Raw genomic sequence first — 21,237 nt, forward strand, 5'->3', positions numbered from 1 at the left:
TGAACACTCAATTTCAATCATGGGAATATAAATAAAACATAATTAATATTAGTCAGTTTCTGTGAAGATGCTAAAAGGACATGTGTAATATGTTTATGTCATAAGTTTAAGGCATTTTTGGAAAGGCTTGATGCCCATATATATACTAGGGGTTAACCATGGAGCAGAAATCCAGGGTATCATTTATAGAAATGGATTAAAGAATCAGCATATAATTCAAATCGCTGTCCATTAAGGGAGTTGGTGAGTCTAATTTTATGTGGCAATGATATCAGCCTGTGGACAGAATCTTATTTCTTTTTTTTTTCCCATTTTATTTATTTTTTTCAGCGTAACAGTATTCATTGTTTTTGCACAACACCCAGTGCTCCATGCAAAACGTGCCCTCCCCATTACCCACCACCTGTTCCTCCAACCTCCCACCCCTGACCCTTAAAAACCCTCAGGTTGTTTTCCAGAGTCCATAGTCTCTTATGGTTCGCCTCCCCTTCCAAATTTTTTTTTTTAATAAACATATAATGTATTTTTATCCTCAGGGGTACAGGTCTGTGAATCGCCAGGTTTACACACTTCACAGCACTCACGATAGCAGAATCTTATTTCTGATGTGGGATCTGTGTCTCTGTGGCAATGAGATGATTCTGTTCAGGGAGACAGGAGAAGGTCTGTTTGGACATTCCTTCCTCTCCCAAAGTTACCTTCAGAAGAATCTTTCCCTTCTCCCAGTCCCTATTTGGGTCTACCTGTCACCTTTGGGAATGCTGCCACTATGTCCACCCATGATGGGGGTTACCTGGCATTTGGAAGTGCCATAAAGCTGATTTTACATCAAGGTACTGGAGGCAGTCTGGCTGTCACTTCCCTCAGATCATCTGCAGTCTCTCACCTCTTTGGTGTCACCAGGAGATATCAAAACCTGTTAGTTAAATGTTCTGTTGTAGCACGGTGCAATGTAGAGACAAATTAGTTACAACATTGATTCAGCACTTGGAAAGAAACTCAGAAAGAGAGTCAGAATATTTCCTCCCATGTATCATCATCAGCAACAAAGTCCTGGGGAACCTGAGAGGTGGTACCTTGTGAGAAACCCGTCTCACAGAACACAGGTAAATGGACTTAATCCCATGTCCACCCACCATGGCATGTGCATATATTTTATTTCTTGTATGTGCACTTTCCCACGTTGTGAAGTCATTCCTGAAGCAAAGCCTCCATCCCTTCCTGCAGATGAAAGTCTTCTTGATTTGCCTTTCAATCCTGGGTGATATCAGCTTTATATCCAATGGCTGAGGTTCACACCTGTCAGCTGTCATGATGGGGTAATGGTGCAGGGTGTGGTTTAGAGTCAGATACTACATGATCATCATATCCACAGTCTCTGGAAATGTTGAGAAAATAGCATCCTTAAAGTAAATTTACACAATCTCTCAGAGATGCATGTACTCTGTTGTCCAAAGATACTCCCACTGGCACTGATGGCTAGTGGTCAATGGACTCAAGAACACATATCTGATCTCCCTGTGACATGGGTCCTTGTGAGGAAACACATTTAGGAATATTTCCTCCAATTCTAGTCTCTGCCCCATTGCATTCTGCTGTGGGGACATAAAAAAAGGATTCATGCATCACATCCCTACTAAACTAACAAAATCAGTCTGCGTGTCCACTGTGAGATTTTTTAAAATTATTTCCAGCATAACAGTACTCATTGTTTTGACACCACACACAGTGCACCATGCAATATGTGCCCTCTATTACCCTCCACCTGGTTCCCCAACCTCCCACCCCCGACCCCTTCAAAACCCTCAGGTTGTTTTTCAGAGTCCATAGTCTCTCATGGTTCATCTCCCCTTCCTATTGCCCTCAACTCCCTTCTCCTCTCCATCTCCCCATGTCCTCCATGTTATATGTTATGCTCCACAAATAAGTGAAACCATATGATAAATTTTTGATGGATTCTTTTACTTTCTTTTTAAAAATGTTTTATTTTTTGCAGTGTTCCAAGTCCTTTGACTTTCAATTAGTAAATTCAACCTAATTAGAGAGCAGTAAATAAATAAATAAATAAATAAATAAATAAATGAATGCTATCCTTCAACCTCTTTGAATGATTTACAGGGAGTTTTGACAACAAACGCAGCAGGGAAATTCAATTCCAACTCAATTTCAGGTTGTAGCTCTGATCTACCTCTGTTTTTGTTTTCTCAGATCAGACCCTTTCACCTTGTTAAATGATTCCAAGACTTCTGTTCTGTCTCCACATCCACCAGTTTCCATCCCTGAATGGATCTTGTGCATCAAGAAGACGGCAAACTGGCCATGCCATCTAAATGCACCTGTGTTCACTGCATGGAGACATGGAGTGGTGTTAGTAATGTTCCTGCAATTCTTGTCCTTGGGAAGTACCCCTCATAACTTGCTCATAGCCCGTGGCTCACTGCGAGGAGGTCATTCTCTCTAAGTCTCTGAGTGAGTGAGGTTATGTAGGTTGACAACATATGTCAACTATTACTGCAAAATAATATTATAATTGCATACTATTTAATGGGATTGCTCACTGCAAGATCAATTGAATCATAAGACAACTGGATCAGATCAAAGAGAGAAATAAATTAGGATATTCTGAAATACAACACCGGATTTCAAGTTTGAGCTTTAGCATATACAGAAGAAGGAATTTATCACACTCTCATTGCTACAAGAAAATGTGGGATGGGGTAATTAGGATGACAGAGGAGATGGGGTCCCTAGGCTTGGATTTCTGGAACACAGCTAGGTAGTCATCTAGTCATTGTGAGCAGCCACGAAGTCAATCAGAGGTCTGAGAGAACAAAACCTGCAAGTCTTCAAATAGAAAATCGATCTCTTTTTGGAATGTAGGAGGTGCACAGAGTTGTCTTGGGACATCTATAACTGTGGGGGTGACATCAGGGATAGAGTCTGCTTCTGGAAGCTACCACGATGCATTGTAGCAGCGGAGCACAAAATCTGAACTTTTAGAAGTGTGCCACTGTGGGGATGTGGCCGGCATAAAGGTGCTGAAGTGGCAAATTGGGGCAGAATTCTAGGGTCTGAGGTCTGCTGAGTCACAAGAAGGATGTTTGGCACCATTATGATGCACAGATGCTAGGCAAAGAGCCTGGAACCTGGTTGAACAGTGAGTCTAAGTGCAGGCTTTCTGCTCTGATTTTCCACAAACAGTGAAGCACAATCTGACCATGTGACCTCTTTCCTGAGACCTGTGGGCAAATGGAAAAAGGTATAGACTCTCCCCTGGAGGTAAAACATGGGTCCACATCATAGGAGTCCTTAGAAGTTTTGAAACTCAATCATGTGCTTGAGATACAGCAGCTCAGACACAGGTAGCGTGAACATGGGTTTCAGATGGAAACATTGGAGAGAAAGGGGTTGATTGCCCTTCTGTGAGGACTCACTGAAGAGTGGGGTGTATGTGAAATTTCAACCTCTGCCTAGAGAGCAGATGCCATATTCAACCTACCCATCAGTGCCATGAGGAAGCAAAACAGTGGCACCTAGTGGAGGGCAGACCTGCTTACACCAAGCCATGTCCCCTGTTTCCAAGATGTGCCTTTTCATGAGGACAAAACCCCTGAGAATTATCATCGCAGGCACCTCCCACAGAACAATTCCATCTCACCAAGTTTAATGATCATGAAATGTGGAACACTTTCAGTTCCCAGGGAAGTATGCTTACCTTTCTTTCTTTTGATTAAGTTTTTTATTTTTATTTTTTATTTATATTCTGATTCATCTTTCTTTACTTTTATATACTTGCTCCTTACATTTTTGTAGGTTTAATTTTTATAAATATACATACTTATTTTTTCTATTTTTACTTTTTTCATTTATATAGATCCTAGCAAACAGGATCCAACAGCACATTAAAAAGATTATCCTCCATGACCAGGTAGGATTCATCCCTGTGTGACAAGGATGGTTCAACATTTGCAAATCAAATAATGTGATAGGTTTCTGAAGGGGCGGGGAGGTGGGAGGTTGGGGAAACAGGTGGTGGGTAATAAGGAGGGCACGTTTTGCATGGAGCACTTAGTGTGGTGTAAAACAATGAATACTGTTATGGTGAAAATAAACAAACAAACAAATATATAAATAAATTAATTAATTAAAAAAGAAAAGAAAGTGCTCATACCATATAAGAGAAATTATCAGGGCCATTTTCTACATTACATAAATACATTCAAGTGAGAAAAGCAAGCAGATATACTTTCAACTCTTCATGGAAAACCAGAAAAGAATAATCAATATAAATTAAAAGGAACATCTGAAAGATCTCTAGATGATGGCTATAATAACAATCTCCAAGAGATGAAAGATGAAAAATCAGGTATGATTTGTAATGGGTGTTGAATATTAGGGTGGTCATAACTATCTGAGAGGGGAAGAGAATTCCACATTTTCTAATACTTCCAATTTTAGAATGTCTCTGAAGACGAGAAAAGAAGTGAAGAGAAGCTATCCTAATATCAATAAGATGCTCAAAATTTCTGAAAAAGGAAAGAAAGAAAATATTGAACAATTTTAATGAAATACACACCTCTCTTGTCAAAAACAAACACATAAGGTTTCCAAAAAGAGAAATAATCCAGTGCTATTATTCTATCACTAAATGATAAGCAAAACAGACTGTTAATCAATAAGAAATGTTAGTCGTTTCTCAGTGAAAAAGGAATGCAATATGGACAGAACTTCATGGAGTGAGCATATTGCAAACCACAAAAATCTGGAAGCATGTCGTAATTAAATAAGTTTGATAAACTATATACAACAAAAAGATGGTCCAAGCAGATTACATAGCTTGTATTCAATTCAACAGATGGCATGTGTGCCTGACCAAATTACCTAACAGCAAAAATTGTGATTTAATAGATACTGGCAGTACTGTTGGAATTTAGTTGTTTTAAAATTTATGTAACTCTGAAGTATCAACTCTATTCTACAATTCAGTAATAATTATAAACCTTAAAGCTCTTATTTGTAAGTAACATAGAAATGTATCATCTCCCATCAAAGATATAAAGAATTGTAATAAATATTGAAATAAACTGGGTAATTTTAAGAAAGAGGAAGACATTATTAATTTATTTGAAAATAATGTTATAACCCCTATGAAGTGTTACTAAATATTCAACTAAATAAAATTTAAAGTGGATATTAAAAAATTGTAGGCTTTCACTGCTAGGATAAATGAGGCAGAAGAAAGAATTAGTGATATAGAAGACCAAATGACAGAGAATAAAGAAGCTGAGCAAAAGAGGGACAAACAGCTACTGGACCACGAGGGGAGAATTCGAGAGATAAGTGACACCATAAGATGAAACAACATTAGAATAATTGGGATTTCAGAAGAGGAAGAAAGAGAGAGGGGAGCAGAAGGTCTATTGGAGACAATTATTTGAGAGAATTTCCCTAATACGGCAAAGGGAACAAGCATCAAAATCCAGGAGGTGCAGAGAACCCCCCTCAAAGTCAACAAGAATAGGTCCACACCCCATCACCTAATAGTAAAATTTACAAGTCTTAATGACAAAGAGAAAATCCTGAAAGCAGCCCGGGAAAAGAAGTCTGTAATATACAATGGTAAAAATATTAGATTGGCAGCAGACTTATCCACAGAGACCTGGCAGGCCAGAAAGAGCTGGCATGATATATTCAGAGCACTAAACGAGAAAAACATGCAGCCAGGAATACTCTACCAGCTAGGCTATCATTGAAAATAGAAGGAGAGATAAAAAGCTTCCAGGACAAACAAAAACTGAAAGAATTTGCAAGCAGCAAACCAGCTCTACAGAAAATATTGAAAGGGGCCCTCTAAGCAAAGAGAGAACCTAAAAGTAGTAGATCAGAAAGGTACAGAAACAATATACAGTAACAGTCACCTTACAGGCTAATAATGGCATTAAATTCATATCTCTCAATAGTTACCCTGAATGTTAATGTGCTAAATTCACCCAATCAAAAGACACAGGGTATCAGAATGGATAAAAAAAAAAAAAAACCCATCTATATGTTGCCTACAAGAAACTCATTTTAGACGCGAAGACACATATAGATTTAAAGTGAGGGGGTGGAAAACAATTTACCATGCTAATGGGCATCAGAAGAAAGCTGGGGTGGAGCCTGAGATCAGAATTATACAGGTCTGGATCTCTACAGGAGCAGAAGATGCCAGTGGCAGGTAACACAGAGCGGGAACGTCGGACTGATATCAGAAGATAAACAAAAGGGGAAGGGAGTCACCAGAGGTGACCGATTGGAAAGTAATACCCCAATACGAGAGTGCCCTGCATCTGGGGACCAGCAATAACTTGGAGTCTGGTTGAAAGCACTCAAAAAACAAAAAGAGCAAAGGATCGAGGGGGGAAATAGTGGGAATCGGGGCGGTTAGGGCCAGGGACCTAAGTCCCCAGACCCAGGACAGCCTCCCCTGGCGCTGAGCCATAGGAGTGTGGAGGAGAAATCAGGTCTAGGTCCCTGAGCCCCCAGCGCTCCTGAGCTGCCAGCTCTCCTGAGAACGAGTGGGGTCCGGCCCCCATGAGGGGCTGGGAGCCTGGCCAGATGGCAATCCTGAAAGGCGTGCCTACCACACTCTCCCCTGGGAGAGGTGCTCATATGTGCTAGGCTGGAGCTCTGGCATCCAGAAAAAACAGACATTCCCAGCCCGGGACAGTGGGAAAATCTCAGTGTGCGATCTCTGCTTGGAACCTCTCTGGCTGTCTGGAGCTGCCCAGACAGGTGCCGCTGCCCTGGTATTGGGTACAATGATGAGCTCCTGCATCCCCAGGGACCATGACTCAGAACCAACTCTGCCAGCAGCTCTGCAGAGCATTCTGAGGTTTCTTTCTGAGAGGGAGGTCGGGGTGCAGTTTGCTCTCCTTTAAAACTCCAAAAGCCATGAAAATCTTTCAAGGCAAGAGAAAACAGATGAAAGAACATAAAAATCCCCAGAGAACAAAAGCCTGAAAAAAACAGTTTCCTCAGAGCCCACCCCCTTGAGGGGAGCGGGAGAACCTAACTCAGAGAACATGATTGTCTGAAAACCCATGTGGCAGGCCCTTCCCCCAGAAAACTAACCAGGAAGGAAGAAAAAAAAAAAAAAGAAGATTACAAGAGAACAACCACCACTACTTCATAAATACAGCTTTTATTTTTAACTCTTTACCAATATTCTGATTCTTTTTTTAATAATACAGATAAATTTTTAACCTATTTACCATCACACTGAAATGTCCAGTACATCAAATTCCTTAATAACCTTCTAACCTGAACTTTTGATACATACACCTCTGTTTTTGTTTTGCTTTTCTATTTTTTTAACTTTTTAAAATTTTAACTTAGTTTATTCTAGTTTATTCTTTTTCAATTTTTTTTAAATTAATTTATTTATTTTTATTTGCTTATTTACAGCATAACAGTGTTCATTGTTTTGGCATCACACCCAGTGCTCCATGCAGTACGTGCCCTCCCTATTACCCACCACCTGGTTCCTCAACCTCCCACACCACCCCACCCCCTCCCGCCACCCCTTCATAACCCTCTGGTTGTTTTTCAGAGTCCATAGTCTCTCATGGTTCATCTCCCCTTCCAGTTTCCCTCAACTCCCTCTCCTCTCCATCTCCCCATGTCCTCCATGTTATTTGTTATGCTCCACAAATAAGTGAGACCATATGATACTTGACTCTCTCTGCTTGACTTATTTCGCTCAGCATAATTTCTTCCAGTCCTGTCCATGTTGCTACAAAAGTTGGGTATTCGTCCTTTCTGATGGAGGCATAATACTCCATTGTGTATATGTATCACATCTTCCTTATCCATTCATCCGTTGAAGGGCATCTTGGTTCTTTCCACAGTTTGGCGACCGTAGCCATTGCTGCAATAAACATTGGGGTACAAATGGCCCTTCTTTTCACTACATCTGTATCTTTGGGGTAAATACCCAGCAGTGCAATTGCAGGGTCATAGGGAAGCTCTATTTTTAATTTCTTCAGGAATCTCCACACTGTTCTCCAAAGTGGCTGCACTAACTTGCATTCCCACCAACAGTGTAAGAGGGTTCCCCTTTCTCCACATCCTCTCCAGCACACGTTGTTTCCTGTCTTGCTAATTTTGGCCATTCTAACTGGTGTTAGGTGGTATCTCAATGTGGTTTTAATTTGAATCTCCCTGATGGCTAGTGATGATGAACATTTTTTCATGTGTCTGATAGCCATTTGTATGTCTTCGTTGGAGAAGTGTCTGTTCATATCTTCTGCCCATTTTTTGATATGATTATCTGTTTTGTGTGTGTTGAGTTTGAGAAGTTCTTTGTAGATCCTGGATATCAACCTTTTGTCTGTACTGTCATTTACAAATATCTTCTCCCATTCCGTGGGTTGCCTCTTTGTTTTGTTGACTGTTTCCTTTGCTGTGCAGAAGCTTTTGATCTTGATGAAGTCCCAAAAGTTCATTTTTGCTTTTGTTTCCTTGGCCTTTGGAGACATATCTTGAAAGAAGTTGCTGTGGCTGATATCGAAGAGGTTACTGCCTATACATATAGAGTTAAACCTCAAGGTAATCCCCTTTCCCCAATCAATGCTACCCCTATAGGAAAACCAGTTTCTAATCTCCCTAAACTTAGGAAAGTTGAGTCCCTTAACAAAACCATCAAGATATATCCAGGAAGAATCAAATAACCTTCCTCGACCACACTGAGAATTTATAACCACTCTCCCAATTTTTCCTTCTACCAGTGTTTCTGTGAATTTGTGTTTGTCCTGATAGAATATAAATCTTATACTTGGGGTTCTTTCTGATGAGGTTCTTCCCTTTTTTGCTTATATATATATATATATATATATTGCTCTTGTCATATACATTTATCAGTCTTTTTTTTTGTCTGTTTTTGTTTGTATACTTCATAAATCTTACCTTGGAGCCCATTTGGGCTGAGCCTTCTTTTTTATCTTCCCTTTTTCCCTGTCTCTCTCTCTCTTTTTTTCCTTTTTTTTCTTTCTTCTTCTCTATTTCTTTTTCTTTTCTTTTTTCTCTCATTTGGGTGGGGAACCCTGATTGCACAGAAGCATTCCAGGGTGCACCTTGACTGCACCACAATCGATAAATCCAGCTGCATCTGTTCATTCATCTCTTACCAAAATGACCAGGAGGAGGAATACCCAACAGAAGAAAAATACACGGACCTTCTGCAACAGAGCTAATGGCTATCGACATAGACAATATGTCAGAAAAGGAATTCAGACTAACAATTATCCAGGCAATAGCTAGGTTGGAGAAAGCCATGGATGACCAAACAGAATTGATTAGGGCAGAACTGAAAGCCACCAGGGATAATGTTCACAATGTTAGGGCAGGACTGAAAGCCACCAGGGATGATGTTCAAAATGCTCTCAATGAGTTCCAATCCAATCTAAATTCTCTAAAAGCTAGGGTAACTGAGACAGAAGATAGAATTAGTGATCTGGAGGACAAACAGATAGAGAGAAAGGATCAGGAGGAAGCCTGGAACAAACAGCTCAGAAGCCACGAAAGCAGAATCAGGGAAATAAATGATGCCATGAAACGTTCCAACGTCAGAATAATTGGAATCCCTGAAGGGGAGGAAAAAGAAAGAAGTCTAGAAGATATAGTGGAAGAAGTTGTCTATGAAAATTTTCCCAATCTCACGAATGGAAACAACGTTCATGTCCTAGAGGCAGAGAGATTTCCTGCCAAGATTTTACATTCTCGAAAGTCCTCACGACACCTTATAGTTAAAATGAGGAATTATGTTTCAAGGCAGACCCTCTTAAAAGCAGCTAGGACAAAGAAGCTCCTTACATACAGAGGAAAGCCCATTAGTATAACGTCAGACCTTTGCACAGAGACCTGGCAAGCCCGGAATGGCTGGCAAAATATATTCAGAGTACTAAATGAAAAGAACATGCAACAAAGAATACTCTATCCAGCAAGACTGACATTTAAAATGGATGGAGAGATAAAGAGATTCCAAGACCGGCAAGGCTTAAAAGACTATGCAACCACCAAGCTGACACCGCAGGAAATATTAAGGGGGGTCCTATAAAAGAGAAAAAATTCTAAGAATATCATTGAACAGAAATATAGAAACAATCTATAGACAGAAAGACTTCAAAGGCAAGACGATGTCAATCACAACCTATCTCTCAATAATCTCTCTCAATGTGAATGGCCTACATGCGCCCATAAAATGACACAGGGTTGCAGATTGGAAAAAACAACAGGACCCATCCATATGTTGTCTGCAAAAGACCCATTTTGAACCTAAGGATACACCCAGACTGAAAGTGAAGGGATGGAGAAGTATCTTTCATGCCAATGGGCCTCAAATGAAGGCCGGGGTAGCGATTCTCATATCAGATAAATTAGATTTTAAACTAAAGACTGTAGTCAGAGATACAGAAGGACACTACATAATTCTTAAAGGGACTATCCTCCAAGATGATCTAACAATTGTGAATATCTATGCCCCAATATGGGAGCATCCAATTACATAAGAAAACTATTAATCAAGATAAAGAGTCATATTGTTATGGATACAATAATAGTAGGAGATCTTAATACACCTCTCTCAGAAATAGGCAGATCATCGAAGCAGAAAATTAATAAAGAAATAAGAGCATTGAATGAAACATTGGACCAGATGGACCTCATAGACATATACAGAACATTCCACCCTAAAACAACAGAATACTCATTCTTCTCAAGTGCACATGGAACCGTCTCCAGAATAGACCACATACTGGGTCACAAAGCAGGACTCAACTGATACCAAAAGACTGACATGATTCCCTGTATATTCTCTGATCACAATGCTTTGAAACTGGAACTCAATCACAAGGAAAAGTTCGGGATGAACACAAACACCTGGAAGCTCAAGGAAAAGTTTGGAAGGAAAACAAAAACCTGGAAGCTAAAGACCACCTTGCTTAAGAATGCTTGGATCAACCAGGAGATCAAAGATGAACTTAAACAATTCATGGAAACCAATAAGCATGAAGACACTTTGCTCCAAAACCTATGGGATACAGCAAAGACGGTCCTAAGGGGGAAATACATAGCCATACAAGCCTCCCTCAAAAACATTGAAAAATCCAGAATACACCAGCTGTATTTACCCCTTAAAGAACTGGAGAATCAACAACAAATCAAACCAACTCCACATGCAAGAAGGGAAATAATCAAGATTAGAGCAGAGATCAATGAGGTAGAAACCAGAGATACAGTAGAATGTATCAATGAAACTAGAAGCTGGGTTTTTTGAAAGAATCCAAAGATTGATAAACCTTTGGCCACACTAATCCAAAAGAAAAGAGAGAATGCCCAAATTAATAAAATTATGAATGAAAAGGGAGAGATCACAACTAACACCAAGGAAATAGAAACAATCATCAGAAATTATTACCAACAGTTATATGCCAATAAGCTAAGCAACCTAGATGAAATGGATGCATTCCTGGAAAACTACAAACTCCCAAAACTGAACCAGGAAGAAATTGACAACCTGAATAGACCGATATCTAGTAATGAGATTGAAGCAGTGATCAAAAACCTCCCAAAAAACAAGAGCCCAGGACCTGACGGATTCCCTGGGGAATTCTACCAAACTTTCAAAGAAGAAATAACACCAATTCTCCTGAAGCTGTTCCAAAAATTGAAGAAGAAGGAAAACTTCCAGACTCTTTTTATGAAGTCAGCATTACCCTATTCCCCAAGCCAGGCAAAGACCCTACCAAAACGGAGAATTTCAGAACAATATCACTGATGAATATGGATGCAAAGATTCTCTACAAGATCGTAGCAAACAGGATCCAGCAGCACATTCAAAAGATTATCCACCATGACCAGGTGGGATTCATCCCTGGGTTGCAAGGTTCGTTCAACATTCGCAAATCAATCAATGTGATAGAAGAAATCAATAAGAGAAGAGAGAAGGAACACATGACCCTCTCAATTGATGCAGAAAAAGCATTTGACAAAATCCATCATCCGTTCCAGATTAAAACGCTTCAAAGTATAGGAATAGAGGGAACATTCCTGAATCTATCTATGAAAGACCCACAGCAAATATCATCCTCAATGGGAAAAAGCTTGCAGCCTTCCCGTTGAGATCAGGAACACGACAAGGATGCCCACTCTCACCACTCTTGTTCAACATAGTATTAGAAGTTCTAGCAACGGCAATCAGACAACAAAGAGAAATAAAAGGTATCCAAATTGGCAAGGAAGAAGTCAAACTCTCTCTCTTCGCAGATGACATGATTCTTTATATGGAAAACCCCAAAGACTCCACCCCCAAACTACTAGAACTCATACAGCAATTCAGTAACGTGGCAGGATACAAAGTCAATGTACAGAAATCAGTGGCTTTTTCATACACCAACAATGAAAATACAGAAAGGGAAATTAGAGAATCGATTCCATTTACTATAGCATCAAGAACCATAAGATACCTGGGCATAAACCTAACCAAAGAAGTAAAGGACCTGTACTCGAGGAACTACAGAACACTCATGAAAGAAATTGAAGAAGACACAAAAAGATGGAAGACCGTTCCATGCTCTTGGATTGGAAGAATAAACATTGTTAAAATGTCTATACTGCCTAGAGCAATCTATACTTTTAATGCCATTCCGATCAAAATTCCACCGATATTTTTCAAAGAGCTGGAGCAAATAATCCTAAAATTTGTATGGAGCCAGAAGAGACCCCGAATTGCTAAGGAAATGTTGAAAAACAAAAACAAAACTGGCGGCATCACGTTACCCGTTTCAAGCTTTACTACAAAGCTGTGATCACCAAGACAGCGTGGTACTGGCATAAAAACAGACACATCGACCAGTGGAACAGAGTGGAGAGCCCAGATATGGACCCTCAACTCTATGGTCAAATAATCTTCGACAAAACAGGAAAAAATATTCAATGGAAAAAAGACAGTCTCTTCAATAAATGGTGCTGGGAAAACTGGACAGCGATATGTAGAAGAATGAAACTCGACCATTCTCTTACACCATACACAAAGATAAACTCGAAATGGATAAAAGACCTCAACGTGAGACAGGAATCTCTCAGAATCCTAGAGGAGAACATAGGCAGTAACCTCTTCGATATCAGCCACAGCAACTTTTTTCAAGATATGTCTCCAAAGGCCAAGGAAACAAAAGCAAAAATGAACTTTTGGGACTTCCTCAAGATCAAAAGCTTCTGCACAGCAAAGGAAACAGTCAACAAAACAAAGAGGCAACCCACGGAATGGGAGAAGATATTTGCAAATGACAGTACAGACAAAAGGTTGATATCCAGGATCTATAAAGAACTTCTCAAACTCAACACACACAAAACAGATAATCATATCAAAAAATGGGCAGAAGATATGAACAGACACTTCTCCAACGAAGACATACAAATGGCTATCAGACACATGAAAAAATGTTCATCATCACTAGCCATCAGGGAGATTCAAATTAAAACCACATTGAGATACCACCTGACACCAGTTAGAATGGCCAAAATTAGCAAGACAGGAAACAACGTGTGTTGGAGAGGATGTGGAGAAAGAGGAACCCTCTTACACTGTTGGTGGGAATGCAAGTTAGTGCAGCCACTTTGGAGAACAGTGTGGAGATTCCTGAAGAAATTAAAAATAGAGCTTCCCTATGACCCTGCAATTGCACTGCTGGGTATTTACCCCAAAGATACAGATGTAGTGAAAAGAAGGGCCATTTGTACCCCAATGTTTATTGCAGCAATGGCTACGGTCGCCAAACTGTGGAAAGAATCAAGATGCCCTTCAACGGATGAATGGATAAGGAAGATGTGGTCCATATACACAAGGGAGTATTATGCCTCCATCAGAAAGGACGAATACCCAACTTTTGTAGCAACATGGACGGGACTGGAAGAAATTATGCTGAGCGAAATAAGTCAAGCAGAGAGAGTCAAGTATCATATGGTCTCACTTATTTGTGGAGCATAAAGCCAAGCAGAAGCAGGCTCCAGCTTCTGCGAAAACTTGGATTCAAAATGTCCCTGAACAGAAGATGAAGTTAACTTCAGAACACACTTTCTGCCTTGAAAACTGAAAGAAACTATTAACTTCCTTTTCACATGACCACAAGTCCTTTGATGGAAATGTACAGCAGAAACTCTTGAGAGAGAGGCTAAAGCAACTCTATTCTTCCCTTCCCCTAGACTTTTCTTAGGAAAAGTCAATAATTAAGCAAATTGCTTAACACTTGGTTCCAGTTCCTGCATATCTGGAGTTTAAAGGCATAATACACCATTGATTTCCATGCTGCAGTTTTTATTTTAAAGAAAGTAACAGGATGTCCTTACACTGACACTGAAAATTCATCAATTTTAGAGCCAGGAATTCCCATGTTACACAGAAAACAAACAAACAAAAAAAATAGAAGTCTACTGAATTAATTTTTTAGAAGAAAAGAGATCAGATTAAATATTTGTTTTTCCTTTTGGAAACTTTTATGTATAATTCTTTCTGCCTGCCGACTTTTCTGCAAAAATGAGATGTACAGATTTCAGTTCCCTGCTATGAAAAGTGATGTGGTGGCAATTTTATAAATGTTGCTTTCTGATTTTTATCAGAGTGAGAAAATAATTAAAATTATTATTGATTTCATATCACTTCATATTTTGATTTCCCCTCCATTTTAGTTTAATATAATTTGCAATAAATGTACATATTGTTGTTTGTTTCATAAAGCATATCACTTTAAAATGGTTTTTACTCCTGTGATTATGTTGGAATATTTGGAATTTTAAAGGAGTAAAGACTGCCCAGCATTTGGTTTTATAATGTTTGTCACCAGATTTTTATTATTGATGTAAAGAAAAAGTCAATTTTTTTAAATAGTTGGACTTTGGCAGCTTTGTAAGGAAAGTTGGAGGTTTTAGGATGGCTATCAAGCTTCAGCATTGTGCTGATGGGAAATAAGTATTTTGCTTTTGTCTGCCAGTCTGGGCTCAGTTTTTATGTTTATTTTAGAAGACAACTGTTGCATCAATATATTGTTTCTTGGCATTGTTCAGCATAGGTAATGTGTGCACTTTTTGTGTACACATACTCATATTTAAGTTTTTTGCATAAAATAAATGCTTCTAGATGTCATATGGTAGTCTTTTAATCTCTTTATCATATTATGTTTTCTTGTGAGTTTCTTTTTATGTAAAGGGCTAAAGTCATAAATAACATGATTACAGTCAACTCTCCATTATCTGTATAAAATAGTGACTATGCCTCAGGTTTCAGGTTTTGCAGTCATAATTTCAATCACAAACTTAATGAAACCAAGTATATTGCAAGAGTTAATTCAGGAGGAACTTGAACTTTGTCCTTCATGCTCAGAGTTGTAGCTGCCCCTGCCTTCTGTACTTGAGGCTCTTTTCCAAAGCCCTCACTGAATGTGCGCACTCGGTTCCTTGCACATTCCTAGTGAGGGTCAGAAGACGTAAGTGACACTTGCATTAGAACTTGGTCTTAGGAGGCTGTAGTCTGTAAGGATGTAAAACAGCGAAGGTGAGCTATGTCAGAAAATAATTATGTTAAATGCGAAATTTGCTAGCAGTAAATGTCACTTATCTCATAGATAATCAAGAGTTGGCTGTACATTGACTCAGCGAAAGAAGGGTAATTCTTTCAAATATGCATGTACACACGTTGAGGTATCATATGACGGTTAGGAACAGTGGATACAAGTGACAGAAAACAATACCTTTGAAAAGGGCAAGAAAAGCCCTCACTCTTCTCGTTGCCTCTTCATAACCCTTTAGAAGGAAAGTATAAAATATTGCCTCCAACATGCTGAAAAAGAATATCTATGCATAAGCATCAGAGAAGTCCCTCAAGCAAACAGTGGACATGTATATTTAGAAAGATTTTAAAGTGCTCTTAGCATCAGACATCTTGATTCTTAAGGCCACTGATCTGTCACCAATAAGCACACTGGTAGGGACCTTTTCAACTCCTTTTGATTACTCAGAGTCACAGCTGACTAGATTACGTAGTGTTAAGTCATATTTATAATGTAGCAGAACCATTTGCATCTGTTTGTGTCTGCTTCGATTTTTTTTTGCAGGAGAGGAGTTTAGCTAAAAGGATTTGGTCCACAGGTGTATGTAAATGGCTCCCCTGGTTCATTAATCCAAGGCAAGTGTCTGGAACTAAGGGAAGGGAGAGTAGGAAGATGAAAAGATTGAGATGATGGGGAGGGACTTAAGGGACATTTGTCAGTTTTTCTTTGAAAAAAGGAAAAAGTTAAATCCCTTGGGAATTTGATATTCACATCTCAGAGAAATACAACACAAAGTGCAGACTTATATTTGAGAATTAATGTTAACCCTTTGTGTCTAGTTTGAAGCTTCTTGTATTTGTCTAAAACTACAAGCCAGAATTTTGTATCTCCTTTGATAAAAAGTGTGTATAATGTAAAGTAGTTTTGCATATTCTTGTGCTGCACATGGGCTGAATTTTTAAAAATTTTTTTAAAGACTTGAAGCAGAACCTTGTAATTTGTGTAAATGATGAGTGTAAAATCCTACCATAAAAATGCTAAAAATATGCATTGTTTCAAATAAAACCAAGAAATGCAGCATTAAAAAAAAAAAGTTCTAGCAATGGAAATCAGACAACAAAGAGAAATAAAAGGTATCCAAATTGGCAAGGAAGAAGTCAAACTCTCTCTCTTCGCAGATGACAGGATTCTTTATATGGAAAACCCCAAAGACTCCACCCCCAAGCTACTAGAACTCATACAGCAATTCAGTAACGTGGCAGGATACAAAGTCAATGTACAGCAATCAGTGGTTTTCTTATACACTAACAATGAAAATACAGAAAGGCAAATTAGAGAATCAATTTAGCACCAATTTATAGCACCAAGAACCATAAGATACCTGGGAATAAACCTAACCAAAGAGGTAAAGGACCTGCACTCGAGGAACTACAGAAAACTCATGAAAGAAATCGAAGAAGACACAAAAAGATGGAAGACTCTTCCATGCTCTTGGATTGGAAGAATAAACATTGTTAAAATGTCTATACTGCCTAGAGCAATCTATACTTTTAATGCCATTCCGATCAAAATTCCACCGGAATTTTTCAAAGAGCTGGAGCAAATAATCCTAAAATTTGTATGGAGCCAGAAGAGACCCCGAATTGCTAAGGAAATGTTGAAAAACAAAAACAAAACTGGCGGCATCACGTTACTCGATTTCAAGCTTTAGTACAAAGCTGTGATCACCAAGACAGCGTGGTACTGGCATAAAAACAGACACATAGACCAGTGGAATAGAGTAGAAATCCCAGATATGGACCCTCAACTCTATGGTCAAATAATCTTCAACAAAACAGGAAAAAATATACAGTGGAAATAAGACAGTCTCTTCAATAAATGGTGCTGGGAAAACTGGACAGTGATATGTAGAAGAATGAAACTCGACCATTCTCTTACTCCGTACACAAAGACAAACTCGAAATGACTAAAAGACCTCAACGTGAGACAGGAATCTATCAGCATCCTAGAGGAGAACATAGGCAGTAACCTCTTCGATATCAGCCACAGCAACTTCTTTCAAGATATGTCTCCAAAGTCCAAGGAAAGAAAAGCAAAAATGAACTTTTAGGATTTCATCAAGATCAAAAGCTTCTGCACAGCAAAGGAAACAGTCAAGTCAAAAAGGCAACCCACGGAATGGGAGAAGATATTTGCAAATGACAGTACAGACAAAAGGTTGATATCCAGGATCTATAAAGAACTTCTCAAATTCAACACACACAAAACAGATAATCATATGAAAAAATGGGCAGAAGATATGAACAGACACTTCTCTAATGAAGACATACAAATGGCTTCCAGATACATGAAAAAATGTTCATCATCACTAGCAATCAGGGAGATTCAAATTAAAACTACATTGAGATACCACCTGACACCAGTTAGAATGGCCAAAATTAGCAAGACAGGAAACAACGTGTGTTGGAGAGGATGTGGAGAAAGGGGAACCCTCTTACACTGTTGGTGGGAATGCAAGTTAGTGCAGCCACTTTGGAGAACAGTGTGGAGATTCCTGAAGAAATGAAGAATAGAGCTTCCCTATGACCCTGCAATTGCACTGCTGGGTATTTACCCCAAAGATACAGATGTAGTGAAAAGAAGGGCCATCTGTACCCCAATGTTTTTTGCAGCAATGGCTACAGTTGCCAAACTGTGGAAAGAATCAAGATGCCCTTCAACGGACGAATGGATAAGGAAGATGTGATACATATACACAATGGAGTATTATGTCTCCATCATAAAGGTTGAACACCCAACTTTTGTAGCACCATGGATGGGACTGGAAGAGATTATGCTGAGTGAAGTAAGTCAAGCAGAGAGAGTCAAGTATCATATGGTCTCACTTATTTGTGGAGCATAACAAATAACATGGAGGACATGGGGAGATGGAGAGGAGAGGGAGTTGAGATAAACTGGAAGGGGAGATGAACCATGAGAGACTATGGACTCTGAAAAACAACCAGAGGGCTTTGAAGAGGCGGGGGAGTGGGAGACTGAGGAACCAGGTGGTGGATAATAGGGAGGACACGTACTGCATGGAGCACTGGGTGTGATGCCAAAACAATGAACACTGTTTTGCTGTAAATAAACAAATAAAAAAATGGAAGTTCTAGCAAGTGTAATCACACAACAAAAAGAAGTAAAAGGTATTTAAATGGGCAAAGAAGGAGTCAAACTCTCTCTCTTCACAGATGACATGATACTTTATATGGAAAACCCAAAAGACTCCACCCCCAAACAACTAGAACTCATACAGCTATTAAGTACCATGGCACGATACAAAACCTATGCACAGAAATCAGTTGCTTTTGTATACACTAACAATGAACTTGTGGACAGAGAAAATAGAGAATTGCCTCCATTTATAATAGCACAAAAATAATAAGATACCTTGGAATAAACCTAACCAAAGAGGTAAAGGATCTATACTACAGAAACCACAGAACACTTATGAAAGAAATGGAAAAAGATTCAAAAAGATGGAAAAACATTTCATGCTCATGGTTTGGAAGAATAAATATTGCTAATATTTCTCTGTTGTCAAGAACAACCTGTACTTTCAATGCCATCCTGATCAAGTGCTGGAACAAACAATCCTAAAATTTGCATGGAACCAGAGAAGATCCTAAATCAAATAGGAAATGTTGAAAAAGGATATCGAAGCTAGGGGCATCACGTTGCCTGACTTCAAGCTATATTATAGAGTAGTTATCACCAAGACAGCAACCCGGGGGTTTTGAACGGTTGGGGTGGAGGTTGGGTTTGCATGGTAGTGGGTATTATGGACGCCTTGTAATGCATGGAACACTGGGTGTGGTATATAGACAGTGAATTCCGGTACACTGAAAAGAAACTTAAAAAAAAAAAGCAGCATTGTACTGGTACAAAAACAGACACTTATACCAATGGAACAGAGTATACAGTCCAGATATGGACCCTCAACTCTATGATCAAGTATTGACAAAGCAGGAAAAAATATCCAATGGAAAAAAGACAGTCTCTTCAATAAGTGGTGCTGGGGAAATTACCTGTATACAGAAGAATGAAACTCGACCATTCACTTACTCCATACACAAATATAAACTTAAGATGAATGAAAGACCTCAATTTGAGACAAGAATCATCCAAATCCTAGAGGAGAACATAGGCAGTAACCACTCCGACATTGGCCAAGATAATTCTTTCAAGACATGTCTCCAAAGGCAAAGGGGAGGAAAGCAAAAATGATCTTTTGTGACTTCATCAAGGTGAAAACCTTCTGCACAGCAAAGGAAACAGTCCTCAAAACAAAGGGGCAATGCACAAATGGGAGAAGATATTTGCAAATGACACTACAGACAAAGGGCTAATATCCAACATGTAGAAAGAACTCAAACTCAACACTCAAAAAAAAGGTAATCACGTCAAAAAATGGGCAGAAGATATGAACAGACACTTCTCCAAAGGAGACATACGAATAATCAAGAGGCACATGAAAAAGTGTTCATCATCATTAGCCTACAGGGAAACTCAAATCAAAATTGGAAGGGGAAGATGAACCATGAGAGACTATGGACTCTGAAATACAATCTGAGGTTTTGATGGGGCAGAGGGTGGGAGGTTGGGGAACCAGGTGGTGGGTGATAGGGAGGGCACGTATTGCATGGATCCCTGGGTGTGGTGCATAGACAATGAATTCTGTTATGCTGAAAAGAAATAAATAAGAAATAAATAAAATACATACCAGTAACAACAACAACAAAAAACCCACATTGAGATACCACCTTACACCAGTTAGAATGGCAAAAGTAACAATGCATAAACCATGAATCTTGGAACACTGAAAAAAATGAAATAAAATTTAAAAAAAGAGAAAGCAAGAAACAACAAATGTTGGAGATGTTGTGGAGAGAGGAGAAGCCTCTTATACTGTTGGGGAATGCAAGTTGATAGCCACATTGGAAAAAAGCTCGATTTTCTAAAAAAGATGAAAACAGAACTATCTTATGACCCAGCGGTTGCACTACTGGGTATTTACCCCAAAGATACAAAAGTAGTGAAAGAAGGGCCACATGAGTGTTCACAGCAGCAATGTCCACAATTGCCAAACTGTGGAAACGGTTGAAGTGCCCTTCAACAGAGGAATGGATAAGGAAGATGCGGTTCATATATACAAGAGAATACTACTCATCCATCACAAAGGATGAATACCTAACTTTTGTATCAACATGGATGGGACTGGAGGAAATTATACTGAGTGAAATAAGTAGAGAAAGACCATTATCATAGAGGTTTCCCTTATTTGTGGAAGATAAGGAATAGCATGGAGGACATTAGGAGAAGGAAGGGAAAAATGAAGGGGTGGGAATTAGAGGGTGAAGTGAACCATGAGAGACTATGGACACTGAGAAATAAAGTGAGGGTTTTAGAGGGGAGTATGGCGGGGCTTGGGTTAGCCTTGGATGGGTATTAAGGATGGCACATCTTTCATGGTGCCCTGGGTGTTATATGCAAAGAATGAGTCTTGGAACACTATACAAAAAATTAATGATGTGCTGTATGGTGACTAAAATAACATAACAATAAAAAATAAAAAGTAAGTGCCTGGCCCTCAGTCATAGAGTGTCTTTAGCTT

At 39.1% G+C, this 21,237-nt stretch overlaps 2 gene segments (V, D, J or C); both read right to left on the bottom strand.

Moving 5' to 3' along the window:
- Positions 1-21,237, bottom strand: part of LOC123943474 — a 1,358,446-nt gene that overhangs the window by 510,310 nt on the left and 826,899 nt on the right.
- Positions 1-21,237, bottom strand: part of LOC123943793 — a 397,541-nt gene that overhangs the window by 345,929 nt on the left and 30,375 nt on the right.

Source organism: Meles meles, chromosome 6, assembly GCF_922984935.1.
Source record: "Meles meles chromosome 6, mMelMel3.1 paternal haplotype, whole genome shotgun sequence".
In the NCBI taxonomy this organism is placed as follows: Eukaryota; Metazoa; Chordata; class Mammalia; order Carnivora; family Mustelidae; genus Meles; species Meles meles.